Source organism: Haliotis cracherodii, unplaced genomic scaffold (genome assembly GCF_022045235.1).
Source record: "Haliotis cracherodii isolate W230 unplaced genomic scaffold, xgHalCrac1.p SCAF_4, whole genome shotgun sequence".
Lineage (NCBI taxonomy): Eukaryota > Metazoa > Mollusca > Gastropoda > Lepetellida > Haliotidae > Haliotis > Haliotis cracherodii.
In genome coordinates this window covers 66721303-66741665 of record NW_027266297.1, presented here as the reverse complement: position 1 = coordinate 66741665, position 20363 = coordinate 66721303, and the positions used below count along the sequence as shown (strand labels likewise).

The window sequence follows — 20363 nt, the reverse complement described above, 5'->3', positions numbered from 1 at the left end:
AAGTTGACCATTAGGACCACGGTCAAGGAAAACTGTCACCGGCCTCGTTAGCCACAGGTATAAAAACCTGCACCCACCCAGTAGAACTAGACCCTGTTGAATAAATATAGTGACAAAACCCTTTCCATATCCAATAGAAATCGCTGCATAAAGCAGAGTCGATTGTACTATTCCGACTATATCATGAGCATGTGTTTATGAATCACTATCAAATAGTAATGACACCAGGTGTTCGTGTGAAAAGGTGAGCCTATCCTGCCCCACCGGTGGCACCCGTGGCAAACACATGTACCAAAAGCTGACCATTGAAAGCAAGATACATTTAAACGAACCTACCATGTTCAGAGCTGAAAATATTTCTAGCAGTGACGATAGAAGAACACCATAGCATGACATGAACTAGCCTACACTCATATCTGGGGCCTGAGAGTAGCTTCATTTAAACCCTATTTACTCTGAATCCTTCACCTACTCCCATGTAGGGCACTCGGACCCAGTTGAAGCAATATTGCATTTTCTGCAGTACGTACACTACTGCCTAAAAGTTCATTCCCCTAACACGCGTTGAGAACGCGTGTAACACGCATGTGAAACGGGTGCTCAACGGGTTGCACACGGGGTGAGCACCCGTTGGACACGGGTGTGCAACGGGTGTGCGTCGCGTGTGCAACCCGTTGCACACGCGTGTGCCACGCGTGTAACACGGGACCGGGTTCCAGTTGAAGTTGACAAATTTATCAAATGAATAGTGAGATAAAACAAAACAGGGAGATGTGAAATTTGAGTTAATGAGCGGCCATTGAGCTGTGCTCACCAGACCGTAAATACAAGGTCGGCCCATCTTAATTAGTGTTCGGTTGCTAGACTTTTATGGCATGAACCATTCCACTAGGGTCCAGTCTAGCCATTGTGGCTAGCCGACAGTAGAACAGTAGTGAATTTAGATGCGAGTTTATTGCTAGGGGAACCCCCGTGTTGACACAATTGTCGCGGGTTGGTAAATGTTCGCCATTAATAAAATGATTGTTTGTGGATTGCGAACATATTCATTTGCCCACAGGAGTCATTCCATTTGATTGCAAATATAACGTTTTTCGTTCGCCAAATTTATGCTTTAGACAGTACAATTATGATATAGCCGTCACCACTACTAATGTCTCATTATTTCACGTAGGAATATGTCCCATTTCCCCACACCCCACTTTCTGTGTTGTATTTTGAAAGAATAAATAAAAGAAGGTTTTGTGTGGGACACTTTTATACTAATTATAAGAGGATGTTGTAAATGAATATGAACATCCATGCTGTCTGACAGTTGATAGAATTTGAGATCTTCACAATCACCGGGTGTGACCATGTTGACAGAATCTCGTTAGGGTTTGTGATTTTTACATTTGCCCAATGACCATGGTGAGTATTGCTGGGGATACCAAACGTAACAGTTTATTATTAGAGGTTGTGACTACCTATACCACGTAGATAGGATATCTTTAGGATTTTAATCCTTCTTTGAGAGGCATTTAGAAGTTGGAGTACTACGTTAGGAGAAGATTTATGGGTGACTTTAATCCTTTCTTTCTCTGTGGGTAATCCTTTCGTGTTGATTGGAGGAAGTCACTCAACCAGGTCATGACAGGTCGTGAGTTTACTCACTAACTACTGTGAGCGTTTTTGGCATGACATCTTTTCTTGTATAAACATAGAAACGATGCTCACTCACTCACTGTTAATCTTCTGCAGTTTGCTGGCAAAGTGGGGATAAACCTCAGTGTCAAAGACGATCAAATTTAGTTCGAATCCTTGTTTATATGTGACATCTCCCAAATGGGGACATTTTCATAAACTTGGCAAGTGATGATGAATTTTAATATTAATATTATTATAGTTTATGAAATTGTTAATAAAACTTTAATAAAATTGTGCTTCACTCTCACGAAAAATATATTGTCTGTGAGTAAATTTATATGTCACGTTACATCGGCATTTTTCAGTGATATTGGGACTACATGAAACATGGCTGGTTTTACATTTCTGATACAGGTGCTTGACTGACTGAGTAGTTCATGATCAATAAGATATGTTTAAATCAGTCAAGTTTGCAACAATAGATGAATAAGTTGATACATTTGGACCGCAGTTACCGATTACCAACTTAAGACATAGAGACAGGGAGGAGATATATAACCAAACCTATGATCCTGTTGAGACAGTTGACAGTTAGAACGTTGGATTAAATGACAGTAACTAATTTGAACATTCCCCAGTTATATCATAAAATACATCATAACTCATAACAGTCCGAGAGACAGCTTCCAGACTTATACTAGTATTGAAGGGACAATAGCTTTTAACAGTTTAAAAGTAAACTCACCTTAAGGTGCTTGCAAGTCAAAACTTACCTCCCTGTATATGTTTTTAAGGTTTGACAGCAACTATGCTTGTAGATTTCATAGATAGACATGATTGGTTAGCTAGATGTTATTACAATAAGCGAAAATGTCTTAAAAGTCCACAGTTTGTTTAAAAGTACAAAACGTGTGTTATAGATCTATCAACGTTTTCTTTTATTGAACATAATATTTGCACTATATTGCTGTAAGCTGTAAATAATCTAGCCTCCCCATGTACGTAACTTACATATATTTATGTATGACCAGAACAGCAAATAAAGTTCTGGTAGATAGGTACCTCGGAGATTTAACGTGCGCTTTCCGACTTTAGCCTATCTCGCACACGGGGAAGCACTTATACTATTAGGGTAAAAAAGCGTAATGATTAAATAAAGAAGTGCAAACACCTGGTCAACCTTGAGATCCGGCCGGGGCTTGTAGTGGTTGATCGGAATGTCTGATTTTTCCACTAGTAAATAAAGTTCTTTGGTATGACCTCTTTTATCCCTGCTGACGTTATCCTAATGTTCAATTTCAGTCTGCCTCACTAAGCGTAAGAATGCATTGTACATGATAAACCACACTGATGCAATTTTCTGTATATATATTTGTAGATATGAAGCATTCTAGTTAATTGTGGATACACTGGGCAGACAGAATTGTGTTTATTTCCAGGCCATCCTGATCGTCGTTTACTACTATAAGGTGTATGGTTGGAGGCAAGATCAAAGGCGCCGCACAGCATTTATTAGATAACAGACGGGGTCGTCCGTTTCGCTTTGAACAACCACCCCACCTGTCTGTAGGAGTTATATAATCAGTGCGCAAATAACTGTGTCAAGTCCACTGCCGGGCTGATGCGGTGTCAGTGTCAGCGATGAACATGAATGCCCAAATCATAGACCTGTAGCACTCACAAGTTGCTTAGCCAAAATATTTGAAAAGTGTATATTCAATTCTCTGATAACAGCAAATATAACCTTAGAAAAAGATTCAACATACAAACAATCAAATGTAGAACACAGACCTATGCTTATTATCATTTCTTCTGGATATGATCAACCTGCGGAACCCTCTATCCGATGAAGTAACTAATGCTCGCTCATTAAAAGAAATCAAATCCTTAATTAATCGTTCTGATGCAATTATTAATAATTTTGACTTCAAATATTTTCATAGATCATGCCAAATTGTCCACTGTCGCCTTAGGCTCGGCTGCAGTGACTTAAACGCTGATAAGTTTAGACGACATGTATCAGACATACCAGACTGCACTTGTGGATATCACCTTGAAGATGCAATTCACTTTTTCTATAACTGTTAAAAAATACGATAATATCAGAAACACTGTGTATTTCTACACACATGGGTATGGTCTAAACATGATATCACATGGCAGTAGTTAAGCAGTTCTACAAACATGACTCTTCTTAAATCAGTTCATGACATCATTGTCAAAAGCAAAAGGTTTGAGTAGCTTAATTTTATGCATGTAGTAAAGGAAAACTGCATTACCTTATTTCACAGACACCACTTGCTTCAGTGTACTGGCTTCGTGTATTTCATTTGTGCATTTTGTATGTTTATGTTCATCACTCTCTTATATATATATATCCAGCTGTTGTTAAGTTGTTACCTGGAGAGGTATTACATAAGCAAGTTTTGCTTGTTTACCGATCCAGATTTCTTTTGAAATAAAAATACGTTTAAGCCAACACAGCTAACCCTAAAACACATGATTGTAAACTATTCAAAAGGGAGCACTAATCTCTGGCTTCTTCTCGGGTGTCGAACTCAAACTCATTTATTCTTAGAATAACATGACATACAATTATCTACAATTTTTATTATGTACAATTTAACAAAAATAATAAAAATAGGATACGTGGATACTAATACAATTTACCAATTGTATTGTACACATTGTTAAGGAATTTAGATAGGCCTTTTAGATTTCTTACACTGTTAGTGGTCATAATTTTCTTAAATGTTTGGAAACTTAATATATTGTTTATTTAAGAGTTCATATCGCCGTTGGTGTAAAGCTTCACATCGGAATGAATAATGCAATTCATCTCCCACAGCGATAGAACCACAGAGTGGACACTGGCTGTCTTCCCTGGGAATGTTCAGCCATCGACCAGTTTCAACTGGTAATCCTTGGTTAGAAAGTTCTGAATTTTAGTATTGGGAGAAATATTGATTTTAAGAGCAGTAGATATTTCGCAAATGAAGGTTGATTCTTCAGGTAATACGACCTTTGGATTTCCGCTTGGGCTTACTAGCTGCCGTGAGTCAATTTGCTCGTTAACGCAACCGAGCGTGACAAGAGACTGGGCTACCAGTCTGCAAGGACAGCTAAATAAACTTACGCATTTTTGAAAACTGATTGGTTACCCGTGATCTATGAAGATTTCAACAAAGGGCGCATGGTAATTAATTTCTTCAGCCTAAACAAACAGACAAATAACGGCGAAAGCTCATCGGATGTCGTTATTTGGAAATACCCCTGATTGTTACAGTTTGATAATAAAAAAAGTATCCCTGAGTGAAAGCATTTGCGGATTTCGGATTGCGTGGATGATACAATTACTACTCCCTTGTTGTCATCCACATTTTCTGGTTTAACCCTACACTTCTGTATTTGTCGTAATTCACATGCTGCTCAGTTAATGAATTTATATTATGTATACTCAGTTGTAGCACCACTCAGATTACCGGATAAAGGTTCAAATTTGGTCTTCCTGGGGTAATTATTTAATCTAAATCCAGGTTTGAAGTGAGGTGGAATGTGAATTATGCACGTGGCAGCCCAGCAAGAGATGTATGATCAGTTGATTTACTTTTTTGTAAATCAACTGATCATTCCCAGACATCAAAGGATCAACAGGAAATACGTTGATTGATTAATTACTGTTATCTTGCACAGTGGATATGTCAAAAGTAAGTGTTTACATGTGAAGGTAGGGTTACTAAACCTAGGGAATACACTCATATCATGGCGTGAAGTACAGATGTAAAAACAACATACTTTGTTCAAAGGGTAACCGATAATACACTGACTGGTTGTTCATTGTTATCTAACTCAATGTATGTTTTTAAGAACCGTGGACATTATAAAAATAGTTGTCACGTGGGCTTTCTAAGCTAACTTGGCACCTATGTGAAACAATTGAAACAAACTAAGTGATCAGTTAAGAAACAGACACGGGTTATAATATTCTATACATTTAAATAACGTTTAAAAACGATATATTTAAATATTTTAATATATTTCATATATATTCCAAATATTGTTTCCAAATAATTATTATTAAAGTATTTGATTCTCACATAGACATTTGACATCGAATAAGTATTTTTGTACTGCTGCAGACGCAATGGATATTGTTCCTTTATGTTGATATTCCCGGATACATTATAACTTTGGTAGGTTGTAATAATGATATTTGCATTTTGTTTTCATTCATTCGCTACAGCTTTGAACAGAATCATTCTTGTTCCTTTCCGTTTGGTTGGGAAGTTTTTCGATGCGCGATAGACGTTGTTTTCACAAGTATTTTCTTTGTAAGCGTGTAAATGTTACAGTCAATGTGTAAAATATGATTCACTCAGGCAATTTATTAAATATCTAAATATTTCAGTCATTTTACAAATTGACTGAATAATCCATTCATTTATTTAACCGACTGACTAAAAATGATAAAGACGACCAAAAGAGCTTAAACACATCACAATATATTAATTATGCTAAGAAAAGAAGCCAAACAATACAGAACTGTACTTGGTGATGATATTAAACATAAACAAATATTTGGAATTCGTTATCATATTAATAAAGATGGACATATTTTTCAGTTAATTTGTAAAATAAACTGAATATTTAGTCGTTTAATACGTTTCCTTAGTGAAATCTGTTTACATTTTGAATGTAAACATATACACACGGTAAAATAAGCAATGTGCAGATGAAATATTTACTTTGTGTTGCAAGTCAAAATAGTGTACACGAAGATCGCACAATTACCAAGCAAGTGACTTATCAAAACTGCATCACCATTACCGATGCTCCCCACAAATATACCTACATTTCAAAAACTGTATTTCATTTTTGTTGATCAGTGTGACCATATGTCCTTCTACTTTCAATAAAAATGCGCTTACGAATGGCGAGCACAGGTCGCGAACAAGTCTAGATTTCTGCTATATCATCCGGGTACTCACTGAGAAAATACAGTAATGCACAGGTAACAACTACTCCCGCGGAATTGCATTAGATCAGTGCTCTTTTGTACGTTGAAATACTATATATTGTGAATGCCAAAATGATGTATCAAGGATCAAGTAGAAGATACATTGACCGTTGCACTGGGAGTTTATTCAACAGACCGTGAAAATAACACTGCTGTATCTTATTATTTATTTTAGATGACGCAGTCAAAGCTCACTTCTCCTGGCGGCCATTATCGAACGGCCAGCTAAAACACAACCCCGCGCTTACGTCTACAGGTCTCTTCCTGTAGTACGGTAATTAGTATTCTCTCCCTCAAGTGTATCCTCAATGATATAACCCACCCTCATTAATTACATGCTGCTCTTTTCCAGCCTCACGGCTATGGAGCTGTGATAAAGAGTCCAAGTCATCATAAAGTAATTAGGGTCCAATAAAAACAATGCGCCGCCAAACCTCATACATATTATCACTGAAAGTCGTACTACAGACGGTTAATGTCAAATCACAATAAAAGCATTTCAATTGCAATAACATGTTCCAGGACCATGTATTCTCATAACACCATCGGATTTAGAAGCAATGGTCGTATAAAACAAAACACATCTATTTGATCACAACAGTATTCATGTTATTCCCACAAAATCACATAAAGAAAGGAGACATTAGGAAATACATGTGCATTATCATTTTTCGTCAGGATAACAAAATTTTCTCTCCTTGTTACCACCTCCAGGTTCAGCTTAAGACGGGTCCTCCTTTGGTCAAAAGTTTGTTCCCCCTCTAATGAGTGTGCCACGCGTTGCACACGAGTGGCGGACGGGGTGCACACCCGTGTGCAACGCGTTGCACACGGGTATCACACGCGTGACCAACCCGATGCACACTGGTTGCGTAACGCGTTGCCCATGCGTGTAAGGGGAATGAACTTCTAGGCAGTAGTGTATTTACTATGTAAAGCACCGAGTTCTTTGTATCCTGGCTGCACTGATTTGATCAAGTAATGCATTAATTGATTTCCCTGGCATTCAACAGAAGCTGCTGTATTAGTTGCGATGTGCCGCTGTGCAGAAGGCCGGCCACTACCCTCCACCCACTCACGTAGGCCGGAGACGCTAGGGGCAACGTGGTGAAATGGAGTAAGCATATTGCACAGAGAAACTATACGTAGATTATCAAAGACAGAAACAACAGAGGGTACAGAACAGGTACAGGCAAAATAGGAATCATTTGAAAGATTATTTTGACGTGACATTTTACATTGATATTCCTATTGGTGTGTATTTTGAGGGTGCAATTACATTACCCACCAAAATATTCAAAATGGCTGCAAATGTTAAATGGTCGCCATTTTCACACCAACTGAGTCAGTGAGACTACTGGGAAACCAGAGGAACAGTATATCGTGTATGGAAAAATTAGAGTGGGAGTATTGATGACATGGAAAAAGTGCGGAGAGAATATCAAGTAGCGAGAGTACAGAGATTATTGAGAAATAACACGGAATATGCAAATACAGTGAGTAAATGCATACAATACAGAGAGCATGCAGAGAGTGTGGAGAAAGACTATTGAGAAAGTATAGGGAGTATTGAGAAAGTACAGGGAGTATTGAGAAAGTACAGGGAGTATTGAGAAAATAGAGAGCATAGAGAAGATAAATAGTGTTGTGAAAGTTCAGAGAGTACTAGGTTAGTACTGAGAGCATGGAGAATGTACTGAGAGTGTGGATAATGTAGAGAGAGAATTAAGTAGAGCAAATGTGAAGAAAGTACGGAGAGTATGGAAAAAGAACGTAAAGTATGGTAAAAGTACGGAGAGTAAGGCCAATGTAGGGAGATTATGGAGATAGTACCGAGTATTGATAAAGTAGGGTGTATAGGGTAGGTAGAGAGTATCGAGAAGGTAAATAGTGTTGAGAAAGTACAGAGAGTTTTGTGAAAGTACAGAGAGTACGGAGAGTTTGGAGAATGTACGGAGAATATGGAGTATGTACAGACAGTGTTGGGATATTTAGTGAGTGAGTGAGTGAGTTGGGTTTAACGCCGCTTTTAACAGTATTCCAGTTATATCATGGCGTGTCAGCTTAATGTGGGAGGAAAACCCGAAGTGATGCGGGTCTCAGACGTTTACCACTTCGGTGAAACCCATGAGCACGGGCATGGTGCTTACAAACCTAGAAATATAATCGGGTCGAACCGGGATTCGAACCCATAATCGTAGGTTTGTGGCGTGTCCAAGGGACGCAACTCTGCACAGTGAATTGCGGCGCCTTAGACAACTGGGTCACCCGTGCCCCGTATTGGGAAAGTGCAAAGAGTGTGGAGAGAGCACGAAGGGTATGTAGAAAATAGGGAGTATGAAGAATGTACGGAGAGTATGGAGAATATACAGAGAGTATGGAAAAAGTATGGAGAATGTGTGGAGAGTATGGAGAATGTACGGAGCGTATGGAGAACGTACGGAGAGTATGGAAATAGTATGGAGAATGTACGGAGAGTATGGATATAGTACAGGTAGTATGGAGAAGGTACAGTGAGTATGGAGAATGTACAAAGAGTATGGAAAATGTACGGAGAGTATGGAGAATATGTGGAGAGTATGGAGGATGTAGAGAGAGTATGGAAAATGTACGGAGAGTATGGATAATGTATGGAGAGTATGGAAAAAGTACGGAGACTATGGAGAATGTATGGAGAGTATGGAGAATGTACGGAGAGTATGGAAAATATACGGAGAGTATGGAGAATGTATGGAGAGTATGAAAAACGTACGGAGAGTATGGAGAATGTATGGAGAGTATGAAGAAAGTAAAGCGAGTATGGAGAATGTACGGAGAGCATGGAGAAAGTACGGAGAGTATGGAGAAAGAACAGTGAGTATGGAGAAAGTACAGCGAGTATGGAGAAAGTCGGAGAGTATGGAGAATGTACGGAGAGTATGGAAGAAGTACGGAGAGTATGGAGAAAGTACAGCGGGTATGGAGGAAGTACAGCGAGTAGGGAGGAAGTACGGAGGGTATATAGGAAGTACGGAGAGTATGGAGGAAGTACGGAGAGTATGGAGAAAGTAAAGCGAGTAGGGAGGAAGTACGGAGAGTATGGAGAAAGTACAGCGAGTAGGGAGGAAGTGCGGAGAGTATGGAGAATGTACGGAGAGTATGGAGGAAGTACGGAGAGTATGGATGAAGTACGGAGAGTATGGAGAATGTATAGAGAATATAGAAAAAGTACGGAGAGTATGGAGAATGTATAGAGAATATGGAAAAAGTACGGAGAGTATGGAGAAAGTACAGCGAGTATGGAGAAAGTACAGCGAGTATGACGAATGTACAGCGAGTATGGAGAAAGTACAGCGAGTATGGAGGAAGTACGGAGAGTATGGAGGAAGTACGGAGAGTATGGAGAATGTATAGAGAATATGGAGGAAGTACAGCGAGTATGGAGAAAGTACAGTGAGTATGAAGAATGTACAGCGAGTATGGAGAAAGTACAGCGAGTATGGAGGAAGTACGGAGAGTATGGAGGAAGTACGGAGAGTATGGAGACAGTACAGCGAATATGGAGGAAGTACGGAGAGTATGGAAGAAGTACAGAGAGTATGGAGGGAGTACGGAGAGTATGGAGGAAGTACAGCGAGTATGGAGAAAGTACAGCGAGTATGTAGGAATTACGGAGAGTATGGAGGAAGTACGGAGAGTAAGGAGAATGTATAGAGAATTTTTGGAGGAAGTACAGCGAGTATGGAGAAAGTACAGCGAGTATGAAAAATGTACAGCGAGTATGGAGAAAGTACAGCGAATATGGAGGAAGTACGGAGAGTATGGAGGAAGTACGGAGAGTATGGAGAAAGGACAGCGGGTATGGAGGAAGTACGGAGAGTATGGAGGAAGTACGGAGAATATGGAGAATGTACGTAGAGAATGGAGAATGCACAGAGAGTATTGAGAAAGTACAGCGAGTATGGAGGAAGTACAGCGAGTATGGAGAAAGTACAGTGAGTATGGAGGAAGTACGGAGAGTATGGAGGAAGTACGGACAGTATAGAGAATTTATAGAGAGTAGCGTGAAAGTACGGGGAGTATGGAGAATGTACGGAGAGTATGAAGGAAGTACGGAGAGTAAGGAGAATGTACAGCGAGTATGGAGAAAGTACAACGAGTAGGGGGGAAGTACGGAGAGTATGGAGAATGTACAGAGAGTATGGAGAAAGTACGGAGAGTGTGGAGAAACTATGGAGAGTATGTAGAAAGTATGGAGAATGTACGGAGAGTATTGCGAATGTACGGAGCGTATTGAACAAGTATGGAGAGTATGGAGAATGTACGGAGAGTATGGAGAAAGTAAGGAGAATGTACGGAGAGTATTGAGAAAGCATGGAGAATGTACAGAGAGTATTGAGAATGTACGGAGCGTATTGAAAAAGTAAAGAGAGTATGGAGAATGTACGGAAAGTATATAGAATGTACAGAGAGTATGGAGAATGTACGGAGACTATGTAGAGAGTACAGTTGGATATATTAAAGGGAGTGCAGGAACAGTATGATAGATAGTAGAGGGAGTACCAATACATAATAGAGAGAGTGCTGAGACATTGTAAAAAGCGTAGAGACGGTTGGTGCAGGGAGAGTATAGGAGTATGGAGAATGTGTTTCACTGCGGATTAGTGTGTGTTCGAGTCCTTACTAACATCCAACATTTCTTTTTCCATGGTTACTAAGTTTAACTGCGCTTCAATGCCAATATAAGGTATCCTAAATGTATGTTTAGTGATATATGTATGACAAATGGATGACATTTGGTTGGCAGTTGGATGGCAGGTGGGTGATAACTAGATGACAGTTGGGTGACAGATAGATGACAGTTGGATGACAGATGGGTGGCAGATGGATGACAGATGGATGACAGTTGGGTGACAGATAGATGACAGATGGATGACAGTTCGATGACAACTGGATAACAGTTGGATGACAGATGGGTGACAGATAGATGACAGATGAAAGACATTTGGGTGACAGATGAATGACAACTGGGCGACAGTTTGGTGACAGCAGCTGCATGACAACTAGATGACAGTTGGGTGACAGATAGATGACAGTTGGATGGCAGATGGGTGGCAGATGGATGACAAGTGGGTGACAGATAGATGACAGATGGATGACAGATGAAAGACAGTTGGGTGACAGATTAGGAACAACTGGGCGACAGTTTGGTGACAGCAGCTGCATGATAACTAGATGACAGTTGGGTGACAGATAGATGACAGTTGGATGGCAGGTGGGTGACAGATGAATGACAGTTGGATGGTAACTGGATAACAGTTTTTAGTTGGATGACAGATGGGTGACAGATAGATGACAGTTGGATGGCAGATGGGTAACAGTTGGATGACAGTTGGATGATAACTGGATAACAGTTGGATGACAGATGGATGACAGATAGATGACAGTTGGATGATAACTGGATAACAGTTGGATGGCAGATGGGTGACAGATAGATGACAGTTGGATGGCAGATGGGTGACAGTTGGATAACAGATGGGTGACAGTTAGATGACAGTTGGATGATAACTGGATAACATTTGGATGGCAGATGGGTGACAGATAGATGACAATTGGATGATAACTGGATAACAGTTGGATGGCAGAAGGGTGACAGATAGATGACAGTTGGATGATAACTGGATAACAGTTGGATGGCAGATGGGTGACAGATAGATGACAGTTGGATGGCAGATGGGTGACAGTTGGATAACAGATGGGTGACAGTTGGATAACAGATGGGTGACAGATAGATGACAGATGGATGACAGATAGATGACAGATGGGTGACAAATAGATGACAGATGGATGACAGATAGATGACAAATGGGTGACAGTTGGATGACAGATAGGTGACAGATAGATGACAGATAGGTGACAGATAGATGACAGTTGGATGACAGATGGGTGACAGATAGATGACAGATGGGTGACAGATGAAAGACAGATCGATGACAGATTAGGGACAACTGGGCTCAGCTGCATGACAGATGGATGACAGATAGATGACAGATGGATGACAGATGGATGACAGATACTAGTAGATGACAGTTGGATGACAATTGCATGTCAGTTTGGTGACAGCGGCTGCATGCCAGAAGGTTGACATAAGAATGACAGATGAATGACAGATGGATGACAGTTGGATGACAGATGGATGACAGATGGATGACATACTAGTAGATGACAGTTGGATGACAATTGGATGACAGTTTGGTGACAGCGGCTGCATGACAGATGGATGACAGATGGGTGACAGATGAATGACAGTTGGATGACAGATGGGTGATATTTGGATGACAGATTGTGACAACTGGATGACCGTTTGGCGACAGCAGCTGCATTCCAGAAGGATGACATATGAATGACAGATGAATGTCAGATGGATGACATTTGGATGACAGATTGTGACAACTGGATGACAGTTTGGTGACAGCAGCTGCATGCCAGAAGGATGACATATGAATGAGAGATGAATGACAGATGGGTGACAGTTGGATGACAGATAGATGACAGATGGATGACAGATACTAGTAGATGACAGTTGGATGACAATTGGATGACAGTTTGGTGACAGCGGCTGCATGGCAGATGGGTGACAGATGAATGACAGTTGGATGACAGATGGGTGACATTTGGATGACAGATTGTGACAACTGGATGACAGTTTGGCGACAGCAGCTGCATGCCAGAAGGATGACATATGAATGACAGATGAATGACAGATGGATGACAGTTGGATGACAGATGGATGACAGTTGGATGACAGATGGATGACAGTTGGATGACAACTTGGTGACAGTTTGGTGACAGCAGCTGCATGACAGATGAAAGACAGATAAATGACAGTTGGATGACAGTTGGATGGCAGATGGGTGCCAACTGGATGACAGTTGGGTGACAGTTAGGTGACGATTGGGTGACATTTGAATGACAGTTGGATGACAGATGGATGACAGGTGACTGATGACAGTTGGGTGACAGAAAGAGGACAGTTGGATGACACTGTCGGTACATACGAAAGGACTGTTCAAACTCTTATCTCTGGAAAAGGGAACAGAACACGAGGGGGAAAAGCATATACTTGTATTCAAACTCGTATCCTGTGAAGAGACAATACGATAGGGGTATGCAAACTCGTAGTTCTGTCACATGGGCCAATCATAAAGGGTAATGATATTTTCTCTTTTAAGGGAGACACATACAAAGGCGGTATTCATACATTTCTCTGTCATAATACTTCGAGATAATACCATTCATACTTGTGTTAATGTAACTGGCACAAAACTATGGGCTTTTTATATTTGTATATCGGGGTAAAATATGTCTTCGGCAACCCCTGCTCACCGTAAAAGGCGACTATGCTTGCCATAAGAACCGACCAACGGGATCGGGTGGTCAGGCGTCATCGTATCCAAACTGCGTAGATCGATGCTCATGATGTCAATCACTGGATTGTCTGGTCCAGACTCGAATATTTTTCAGACCATCGTCATATAGCTGAAATATTGCTGAGTGCGGCGTTAAACAGCAAACAAACAAAAATCATAATTGTATTACTACGATACAGTGTTTTTCGAAAAGAAGGGTGGCAGGATGGGATCACAATTAACCTGCTAGATGAATGCAAATGAGCGATTTACAAAAAACGTAGTCGTTGTACTCTGGTAAAAACATGTCAACAGTGCTGAAATATGTATATACTTGGTATACCCGATAAGCTATATACAACTTCCAAATGTTTATTTATATTTAAAAGAAGAAATGCGAACCCTTGCACGTCCTACCCTTCCCTGGATCCGCGTTTGCAAAACTATACGGTAGTTTTAAGCTCATCTGTCACTTGATACAATACCATAGGGTTTTGAAACGAATCTTCATCTTAAGAGTCAGTGTGTCATGGATGTGATAGTTTTGCATAGATGACAATAAATACACGCCGAGGAGCCAATGGACATAGCTGAAGCAACCGTAACACCGTTTTAAGATCAAAGTCAATTTTTGTCAAGAACTTTCTAAGGATTCATGATATTTATTGCAAGTTCCCTGATTACTCCCGGGGCATCCAGAGCCCGAGGAGCCGTTGCGTAACCAATAGATTTTTACTGGATTTTTTAATCATAATATTACACCTGCATTTTTGCATCTTCATTAGAGAGAGTGCGAGCGCTCCTGGTAGTATAAGCACGAAGTCAGAAAGTGTTGTTTACAATGGTAACACTGACGTCTGCACTGCCAGTGGTTTCAGGAAATGTTGCTCCATTTTTTGGACGGAATCTCAGGCATTCTGCTGGCGGCAACCACAAAACTTCATTGTCGTTTTTGTCACTTTCCAGATGTATTACGATTTTATCGTTAACCGCACTCTGACGGAACAGAAACTGTTTGAATGAGCTTTGACGATTGTTTTTAAACAAAATCAAAGAGTTGAGAAGCAAGAAATGTTAAAAGCATAAAAAGTAGGTTCATATTAAAAGAAATTGTGCCACGGGCGATGGAACGTGTTTCCTTCAAGAGAACCCTAATTAACGAAGCCAATGTGAAGTCAAGACACTTACAGGCACCAGCTCAACGTCTACGAAGGCCATCTCTGCCCTGCAGAGCTAAAACTACTTGAATGATTTCACCATAACGTACACAGTATTTCTACATTCATTCACCTTGCCCGCAGCAGAGACGTAAACATAACTCACCGTAAATCATGATCACGTAATATCCTTGGAATTATAGAATGTCATTTTCCAATTATAAGATGCAGCAGCCTTGTCCCTCAAGGTAGGTAACAACCATGCAATCGATTCGAGTAATCACCGTGGATCACCTTGCTTGGTGCTGTAGACTGAGCAGACGACAGCCGATGTCCAGCAGACGACACTTGCTGCGCGTGATTCGCGCGCTCTACCCACGTGCCGTGAACCAGCCTCGGGCTCAAGTGGTTAACCGATCATGTATTGAGCAGACAGCCAATGCTGGTGGTCAGAAGAAGCAAACGTGCCCCAGATCGGCCGCTGCGAAGGCCGAGCTCAGTGTTCTGATGACTCTGAGAAACTTGTATTTGCACGGAGAGCGTTGATCGTGATGCTTGACTAGAGTCGACGGACTGTCGGCCTTGGCAGATCTTCTCTGGACGGGTTCAGTTGGAAGGTCAAAGAACTACGTTTCCCTTCCCAGCTGCCCCAAGCTGAAAGAAAATTTCTAATTGATTTCAGCAAATTGTGGACATGCCACAAGCAAACTTTCTGTAGGGGCCCCCACGCTGCTTCTTTGATGTGCAAAGAAATTGTCTTTCTTCACAAAGTGCATATAGGACATAATTAGCTTGCATCAACAGTGAACAAAACCTGGAAGCACCAGCAGTCGTCCAATCATAGAGTCGACGTCGTTACAAACACAGACCCCCTCCCGGTAGAGATACCCTCTAAGTAGCAGGCTATATTAGTAGTAACACTTCCCGTTAACTGTACCTGTAAGCAACACTATATATTAGTTTGTAGTAAGTAACACTTCCTGGTACCTTACCCTGTATTATTCGTTGTAAGCCTGACAGGTAACTAACGTGAAAGTAGCTGGCTATGTTAGTTGAAACACTTCCCGGTACCTTACCCTCTATTATTCGTTATAACACTGACCGGTAACATAACGTGAAAGTAGCTGGCTAGGTTAGTTGAAACACTTCCCTGTACCCATACCCTGTGTATTCGTTGAAACACTGCGAGGCAACTAGCGTGAACTTAGCTGAATATATTCATTATAACACCGGCCGGTAACTAACGTGAAAAAAGCGTAATATGTTAGTTATATATAACATTGCCTGGTGACGTGACTGACATGAAGGTAACTGGCTATATCAGTTGTAACCCTGTCCGGTAACTAAGGTGAAAGTAGGTGGCTATATCAGTTGTAACACTGTCCGGTAACTAAGGTGAAAGTAGGTGGCTATATCAGTTGTAACACTGTCCGGTAACTAAGGTGAAAGTAGGTGGCTATATCAGTTGTAACACTGTACGGTAACTAAGGTGAAAGTAGGTGGCTATATCAGTTGTAACACTGTCCGGTAACTAAGGTGAAAGTAGGTGGCTATATCAGTTGTAACACTGTCCGGTAACTAAGGTGAAAGTAGGTGGCTATATCAGTTGTAACACTGTCCGGTAACTAATGTGAAAGTAGGTGGCTATATCAGTTGTAATACTGTCTGGTAACTAAGGTGAAAGTAGGTGGCTATATCAGTTGTAACACTGTCCGGTAACTAAGGTGAAAGTAGGTGGCTATATCAGTTGTAACACTGTCCGGTAACTAAGGTGAAAGTAGGTGGCTATATCAGTTGTAACACTGTCCGGTAACTAAGGTGAAAGTAGGTGGCTATATCAGTTGTAACACTGTCTAATACTAACGTGAAAGTAGGTATGGGATGTTGTATCACATTACGTATTTAAAGATTCCCTGCTCTTCAACGGTGACACGTGCATAGCATGTTGAAAATGTATGTAAAGGGTACCTGATCTTAAACGGCGATACGGGGCGATCGGGTAGTCTAGTGGTTAAAGCGTTCGCTCATCACGCCGAAGACCCGGGTTCGATTCCCGACATGGGTACAATGTGTGAAACTCATTTCTGGTGTCCCCCGCCGTGATATTGCTGGAATATTGCTAAAAGCGGCGTAAAACCATACTCACTCCCTCAATCACTCAACGGTGATACAGGTATGGAATGTTATATCACATTATGTATGTAAAGGGTCCCTCCTCTTTTAAGGAGAGCGACACAGTTCAAGTCAATATAGCGTGTGACGATTACAATTAAGTCATTAATATCAAAATTCCAGGCCTGAAGAAATCCAGTGACGCGAATACGTCCTCTCTTCTGGAATAATGAACAACATTAACTGTACAGTAATAATAATAACAATCAATGACGTCACTAGAAAAACATCAATGCTGAAACTAGTGTCCAACTCAGTCACATCCGTGTTGTTTACAATAATGACTCTAATCTTCTTACCTGGAATGTCCGTGGTCTATTACATGGCACGTGCCATATAAACAACGTAGTTCTTAAAATAGTGGACATACTGGCTCTCCAGGAACATTGGCTTTCGCCGGATTGTGAGTATAGATTTAATGTCTTGTCAGGGTTTTCAGTTATTACCTGTTCATGTAATTCCCAATTTACTTTCTGCTGGAGGCTCTTGTGTACTGCTATTTTATGTAATTATACATCTACGTGTTGCGTGATAACTCTTCATTTTAGCTGCTGCTGTAGATTCTGTGTGTAATATTGATGCCCTCGTCATATGCTGCCATTATTCTCTCAAATCATGTTTTACGTCCAATGTATGTTATTACTTCAGAAGAACTCATTGATATATACATGAATGATACTGCCAAAGTTGATGCTGTCATTTGAGGCTACTGTCTCCGCAAGAACTACAGTAAACTACGGTTATAACGAACACGCTTATAACGAACTGACCGATATAACGAACTTATTTTATAGCCTCGGCCATTTGATGTATATATGCTGTATATATGCTTATAACGAACTACGGTTATAACGAACTAAAATTAGTGGTCCCTTTGAGTTCGTTATAACCGTAGTTTACTGTAAATCAAAACGTTATTGATCATAGACACATTGTAAGTGTAACTCAGAACTGATGCAACACAGATCCGGGTTAACTTACATAAGTAGACAATGTAAATACACCCCCAGATACTATGCGCTCGCACCATCCCCTGTACAACTGCCTCATCCACTGAAGCATCCTTGATCAATGTTACCATGACACTTCGGACTACTTCCCTTGCTTTGTCAGCATCGATCAAGCTCCACCCAATGTGGATACAACACATGTCCCAAACTGGCGTACAACAGACGAATTGCACATAATTTTGTGTACAAAAGAAGCTGGGACAGACACTACCCCCTACGTATATATACAGCATCTGACCCTGTTCAACCTGACTCTTTGATTGGCATTCTAGAAGTTGGACAACTATAGTCATTAGGATCCAATCAGCTTGTCACAATTGTTTAATCCTTTCAATACCTTTACTCCTTATCCTTACTGTACTTCTGGCTTTATTACCCGTGTCCTTCATATCCTTCATTCCCTCATTACAGATTCTGGTACCCCCACACTGCCAGGCTACCAGTTGTTGGACTTTCATTTTGTGGAAGCCTCGGTGGCTGAGTGGGTTAGATCGCTGACTTTGTGTGATGGCGATTAGGTGCCTCACTCTGGCAGTGTGGGTTCGAATCCTTGATGGGAAGCAACCCCAAAAATTACTAGAAGCTGTACTTTACTAAGAAAGTGTTATCCCGAATATAACATGGATCTATTACCTGCTGTTGTCAATGTTAATCTGCAGCTTATCACAACCTGTCATGCATATTTACCTCTCATCACTTGGCTGTTGTCACTCCAGCTTGATAACAGTGTAAAAATCTACATCGAAACGTCGCTATATGCAATAAGCCAGAAGTTGTTATTCCTAAAGTTTACGTTATCTTACATGTTCACCCTGGTGTCATGGAACACTTTAGGACAGACCAAAGTAAAAACCTTATCAACACTAGCTCTCACCATATCCCTCAAAGTGTTTGGGGCACATTTAAAGTCCTATTTGAAAGATAATGTGTTTACATTACCTCTATAAAATTAGCATGTCTGAACGAGAGTTGATAACAGATTATGGACCAAGGGGAGAAAACTCTCACTAATACAGATCGTATAAAAGGGTAAAATGGAATTTAGACGTTTACACCGAAAATCAAAGCGTAACCAGAGTAAAGAAATAAGCACAAAACTAGAAACGACACGCGAAGCCATCATAAATCATTTAAACATGTTCGTAAGCGAAGACGTGCAGTTGCCGATAAAGCAGTTTACAGAGTATGTCATGCTGGCTTTTTTAACTGATAACTGTAAACAGTGGGTTGACTATTATTCGGATCTTGCTAACAAATTCACCACTATGATGAAAACTTTAACCGCACCAGTAGTCATAACATCATGTAAGTATTGAAGACGATCGTCGTTAACGTGACCCACCAGCTGATAACTTCTATACAGAAACGGTGATATATGTATAGTGTGTTGTATAATATAATATATGTAAAGGGATCATGTTCTTCAACGCCGATGTGTGTATAGTGTGTTGTATAATATAATATATGTAAAGGGATCATGTTCTTCAACGCTGATGTATGTATAGTGTGTTGTATAATATAATATATGTAAAGGGATCATGTTCTTCAACGCCGATGTGTGTATAGTGTGTTGTGTAATATAATATATGTAAAGGGATCCTGTTCTTCAACGCTGATGTATGTATAGTGTGTTGTATAATATAATATATGTAAAGGGATCCTGTTCTTCAACGCTGATGTATGTATAGTGTGTTGTATAATATAATATATGTAAAGGGATCCTGTTCTTCAACGCTGATGTATGTATAGTGTGTTGTATAATATAATATATGTAAAGGGATCATGTTCTTCAACGCCGATGTGTATATAGTGTGTTGTATAATATAATATATGTAAAGGGATCATGTTCTTCAACGCCGATGTGTGTATAGTGTGTTGTATAATATAATATATGTAAAGGGATCATGTTCTTCAACGCCGATATTTATATAGTGTGTTGTTTAATATAATATATGTAAAGGGATAATGTTCTTCAACGCTGATGTATGTATAG

The 20363-nt window shown here is 40.3% G+C and overlaps 1 protein-coding gene across 1 annotated transcript in view; it reads right to left on the bottom strand.

Moving 5' to 3' along the window:
- Nucleotides 1-15417, bottom strand: part of LOC139479173 (uncharacterized) — a 97523-nt gene extending 82106 nt beyond the window's left edge. Inside the window, exon 1 of the mRNA XM_071261974.1 lies at nucleotides 15355-15417. The gene's annotated coding sequence lies outside the window, so the exon portion shown is untranslated. The remainder of the gene's footprint in view (nucleotides 1-15354) is intronic.
- Nucleotides 15418-20363: the final 4946 nt, after the last annotated feature.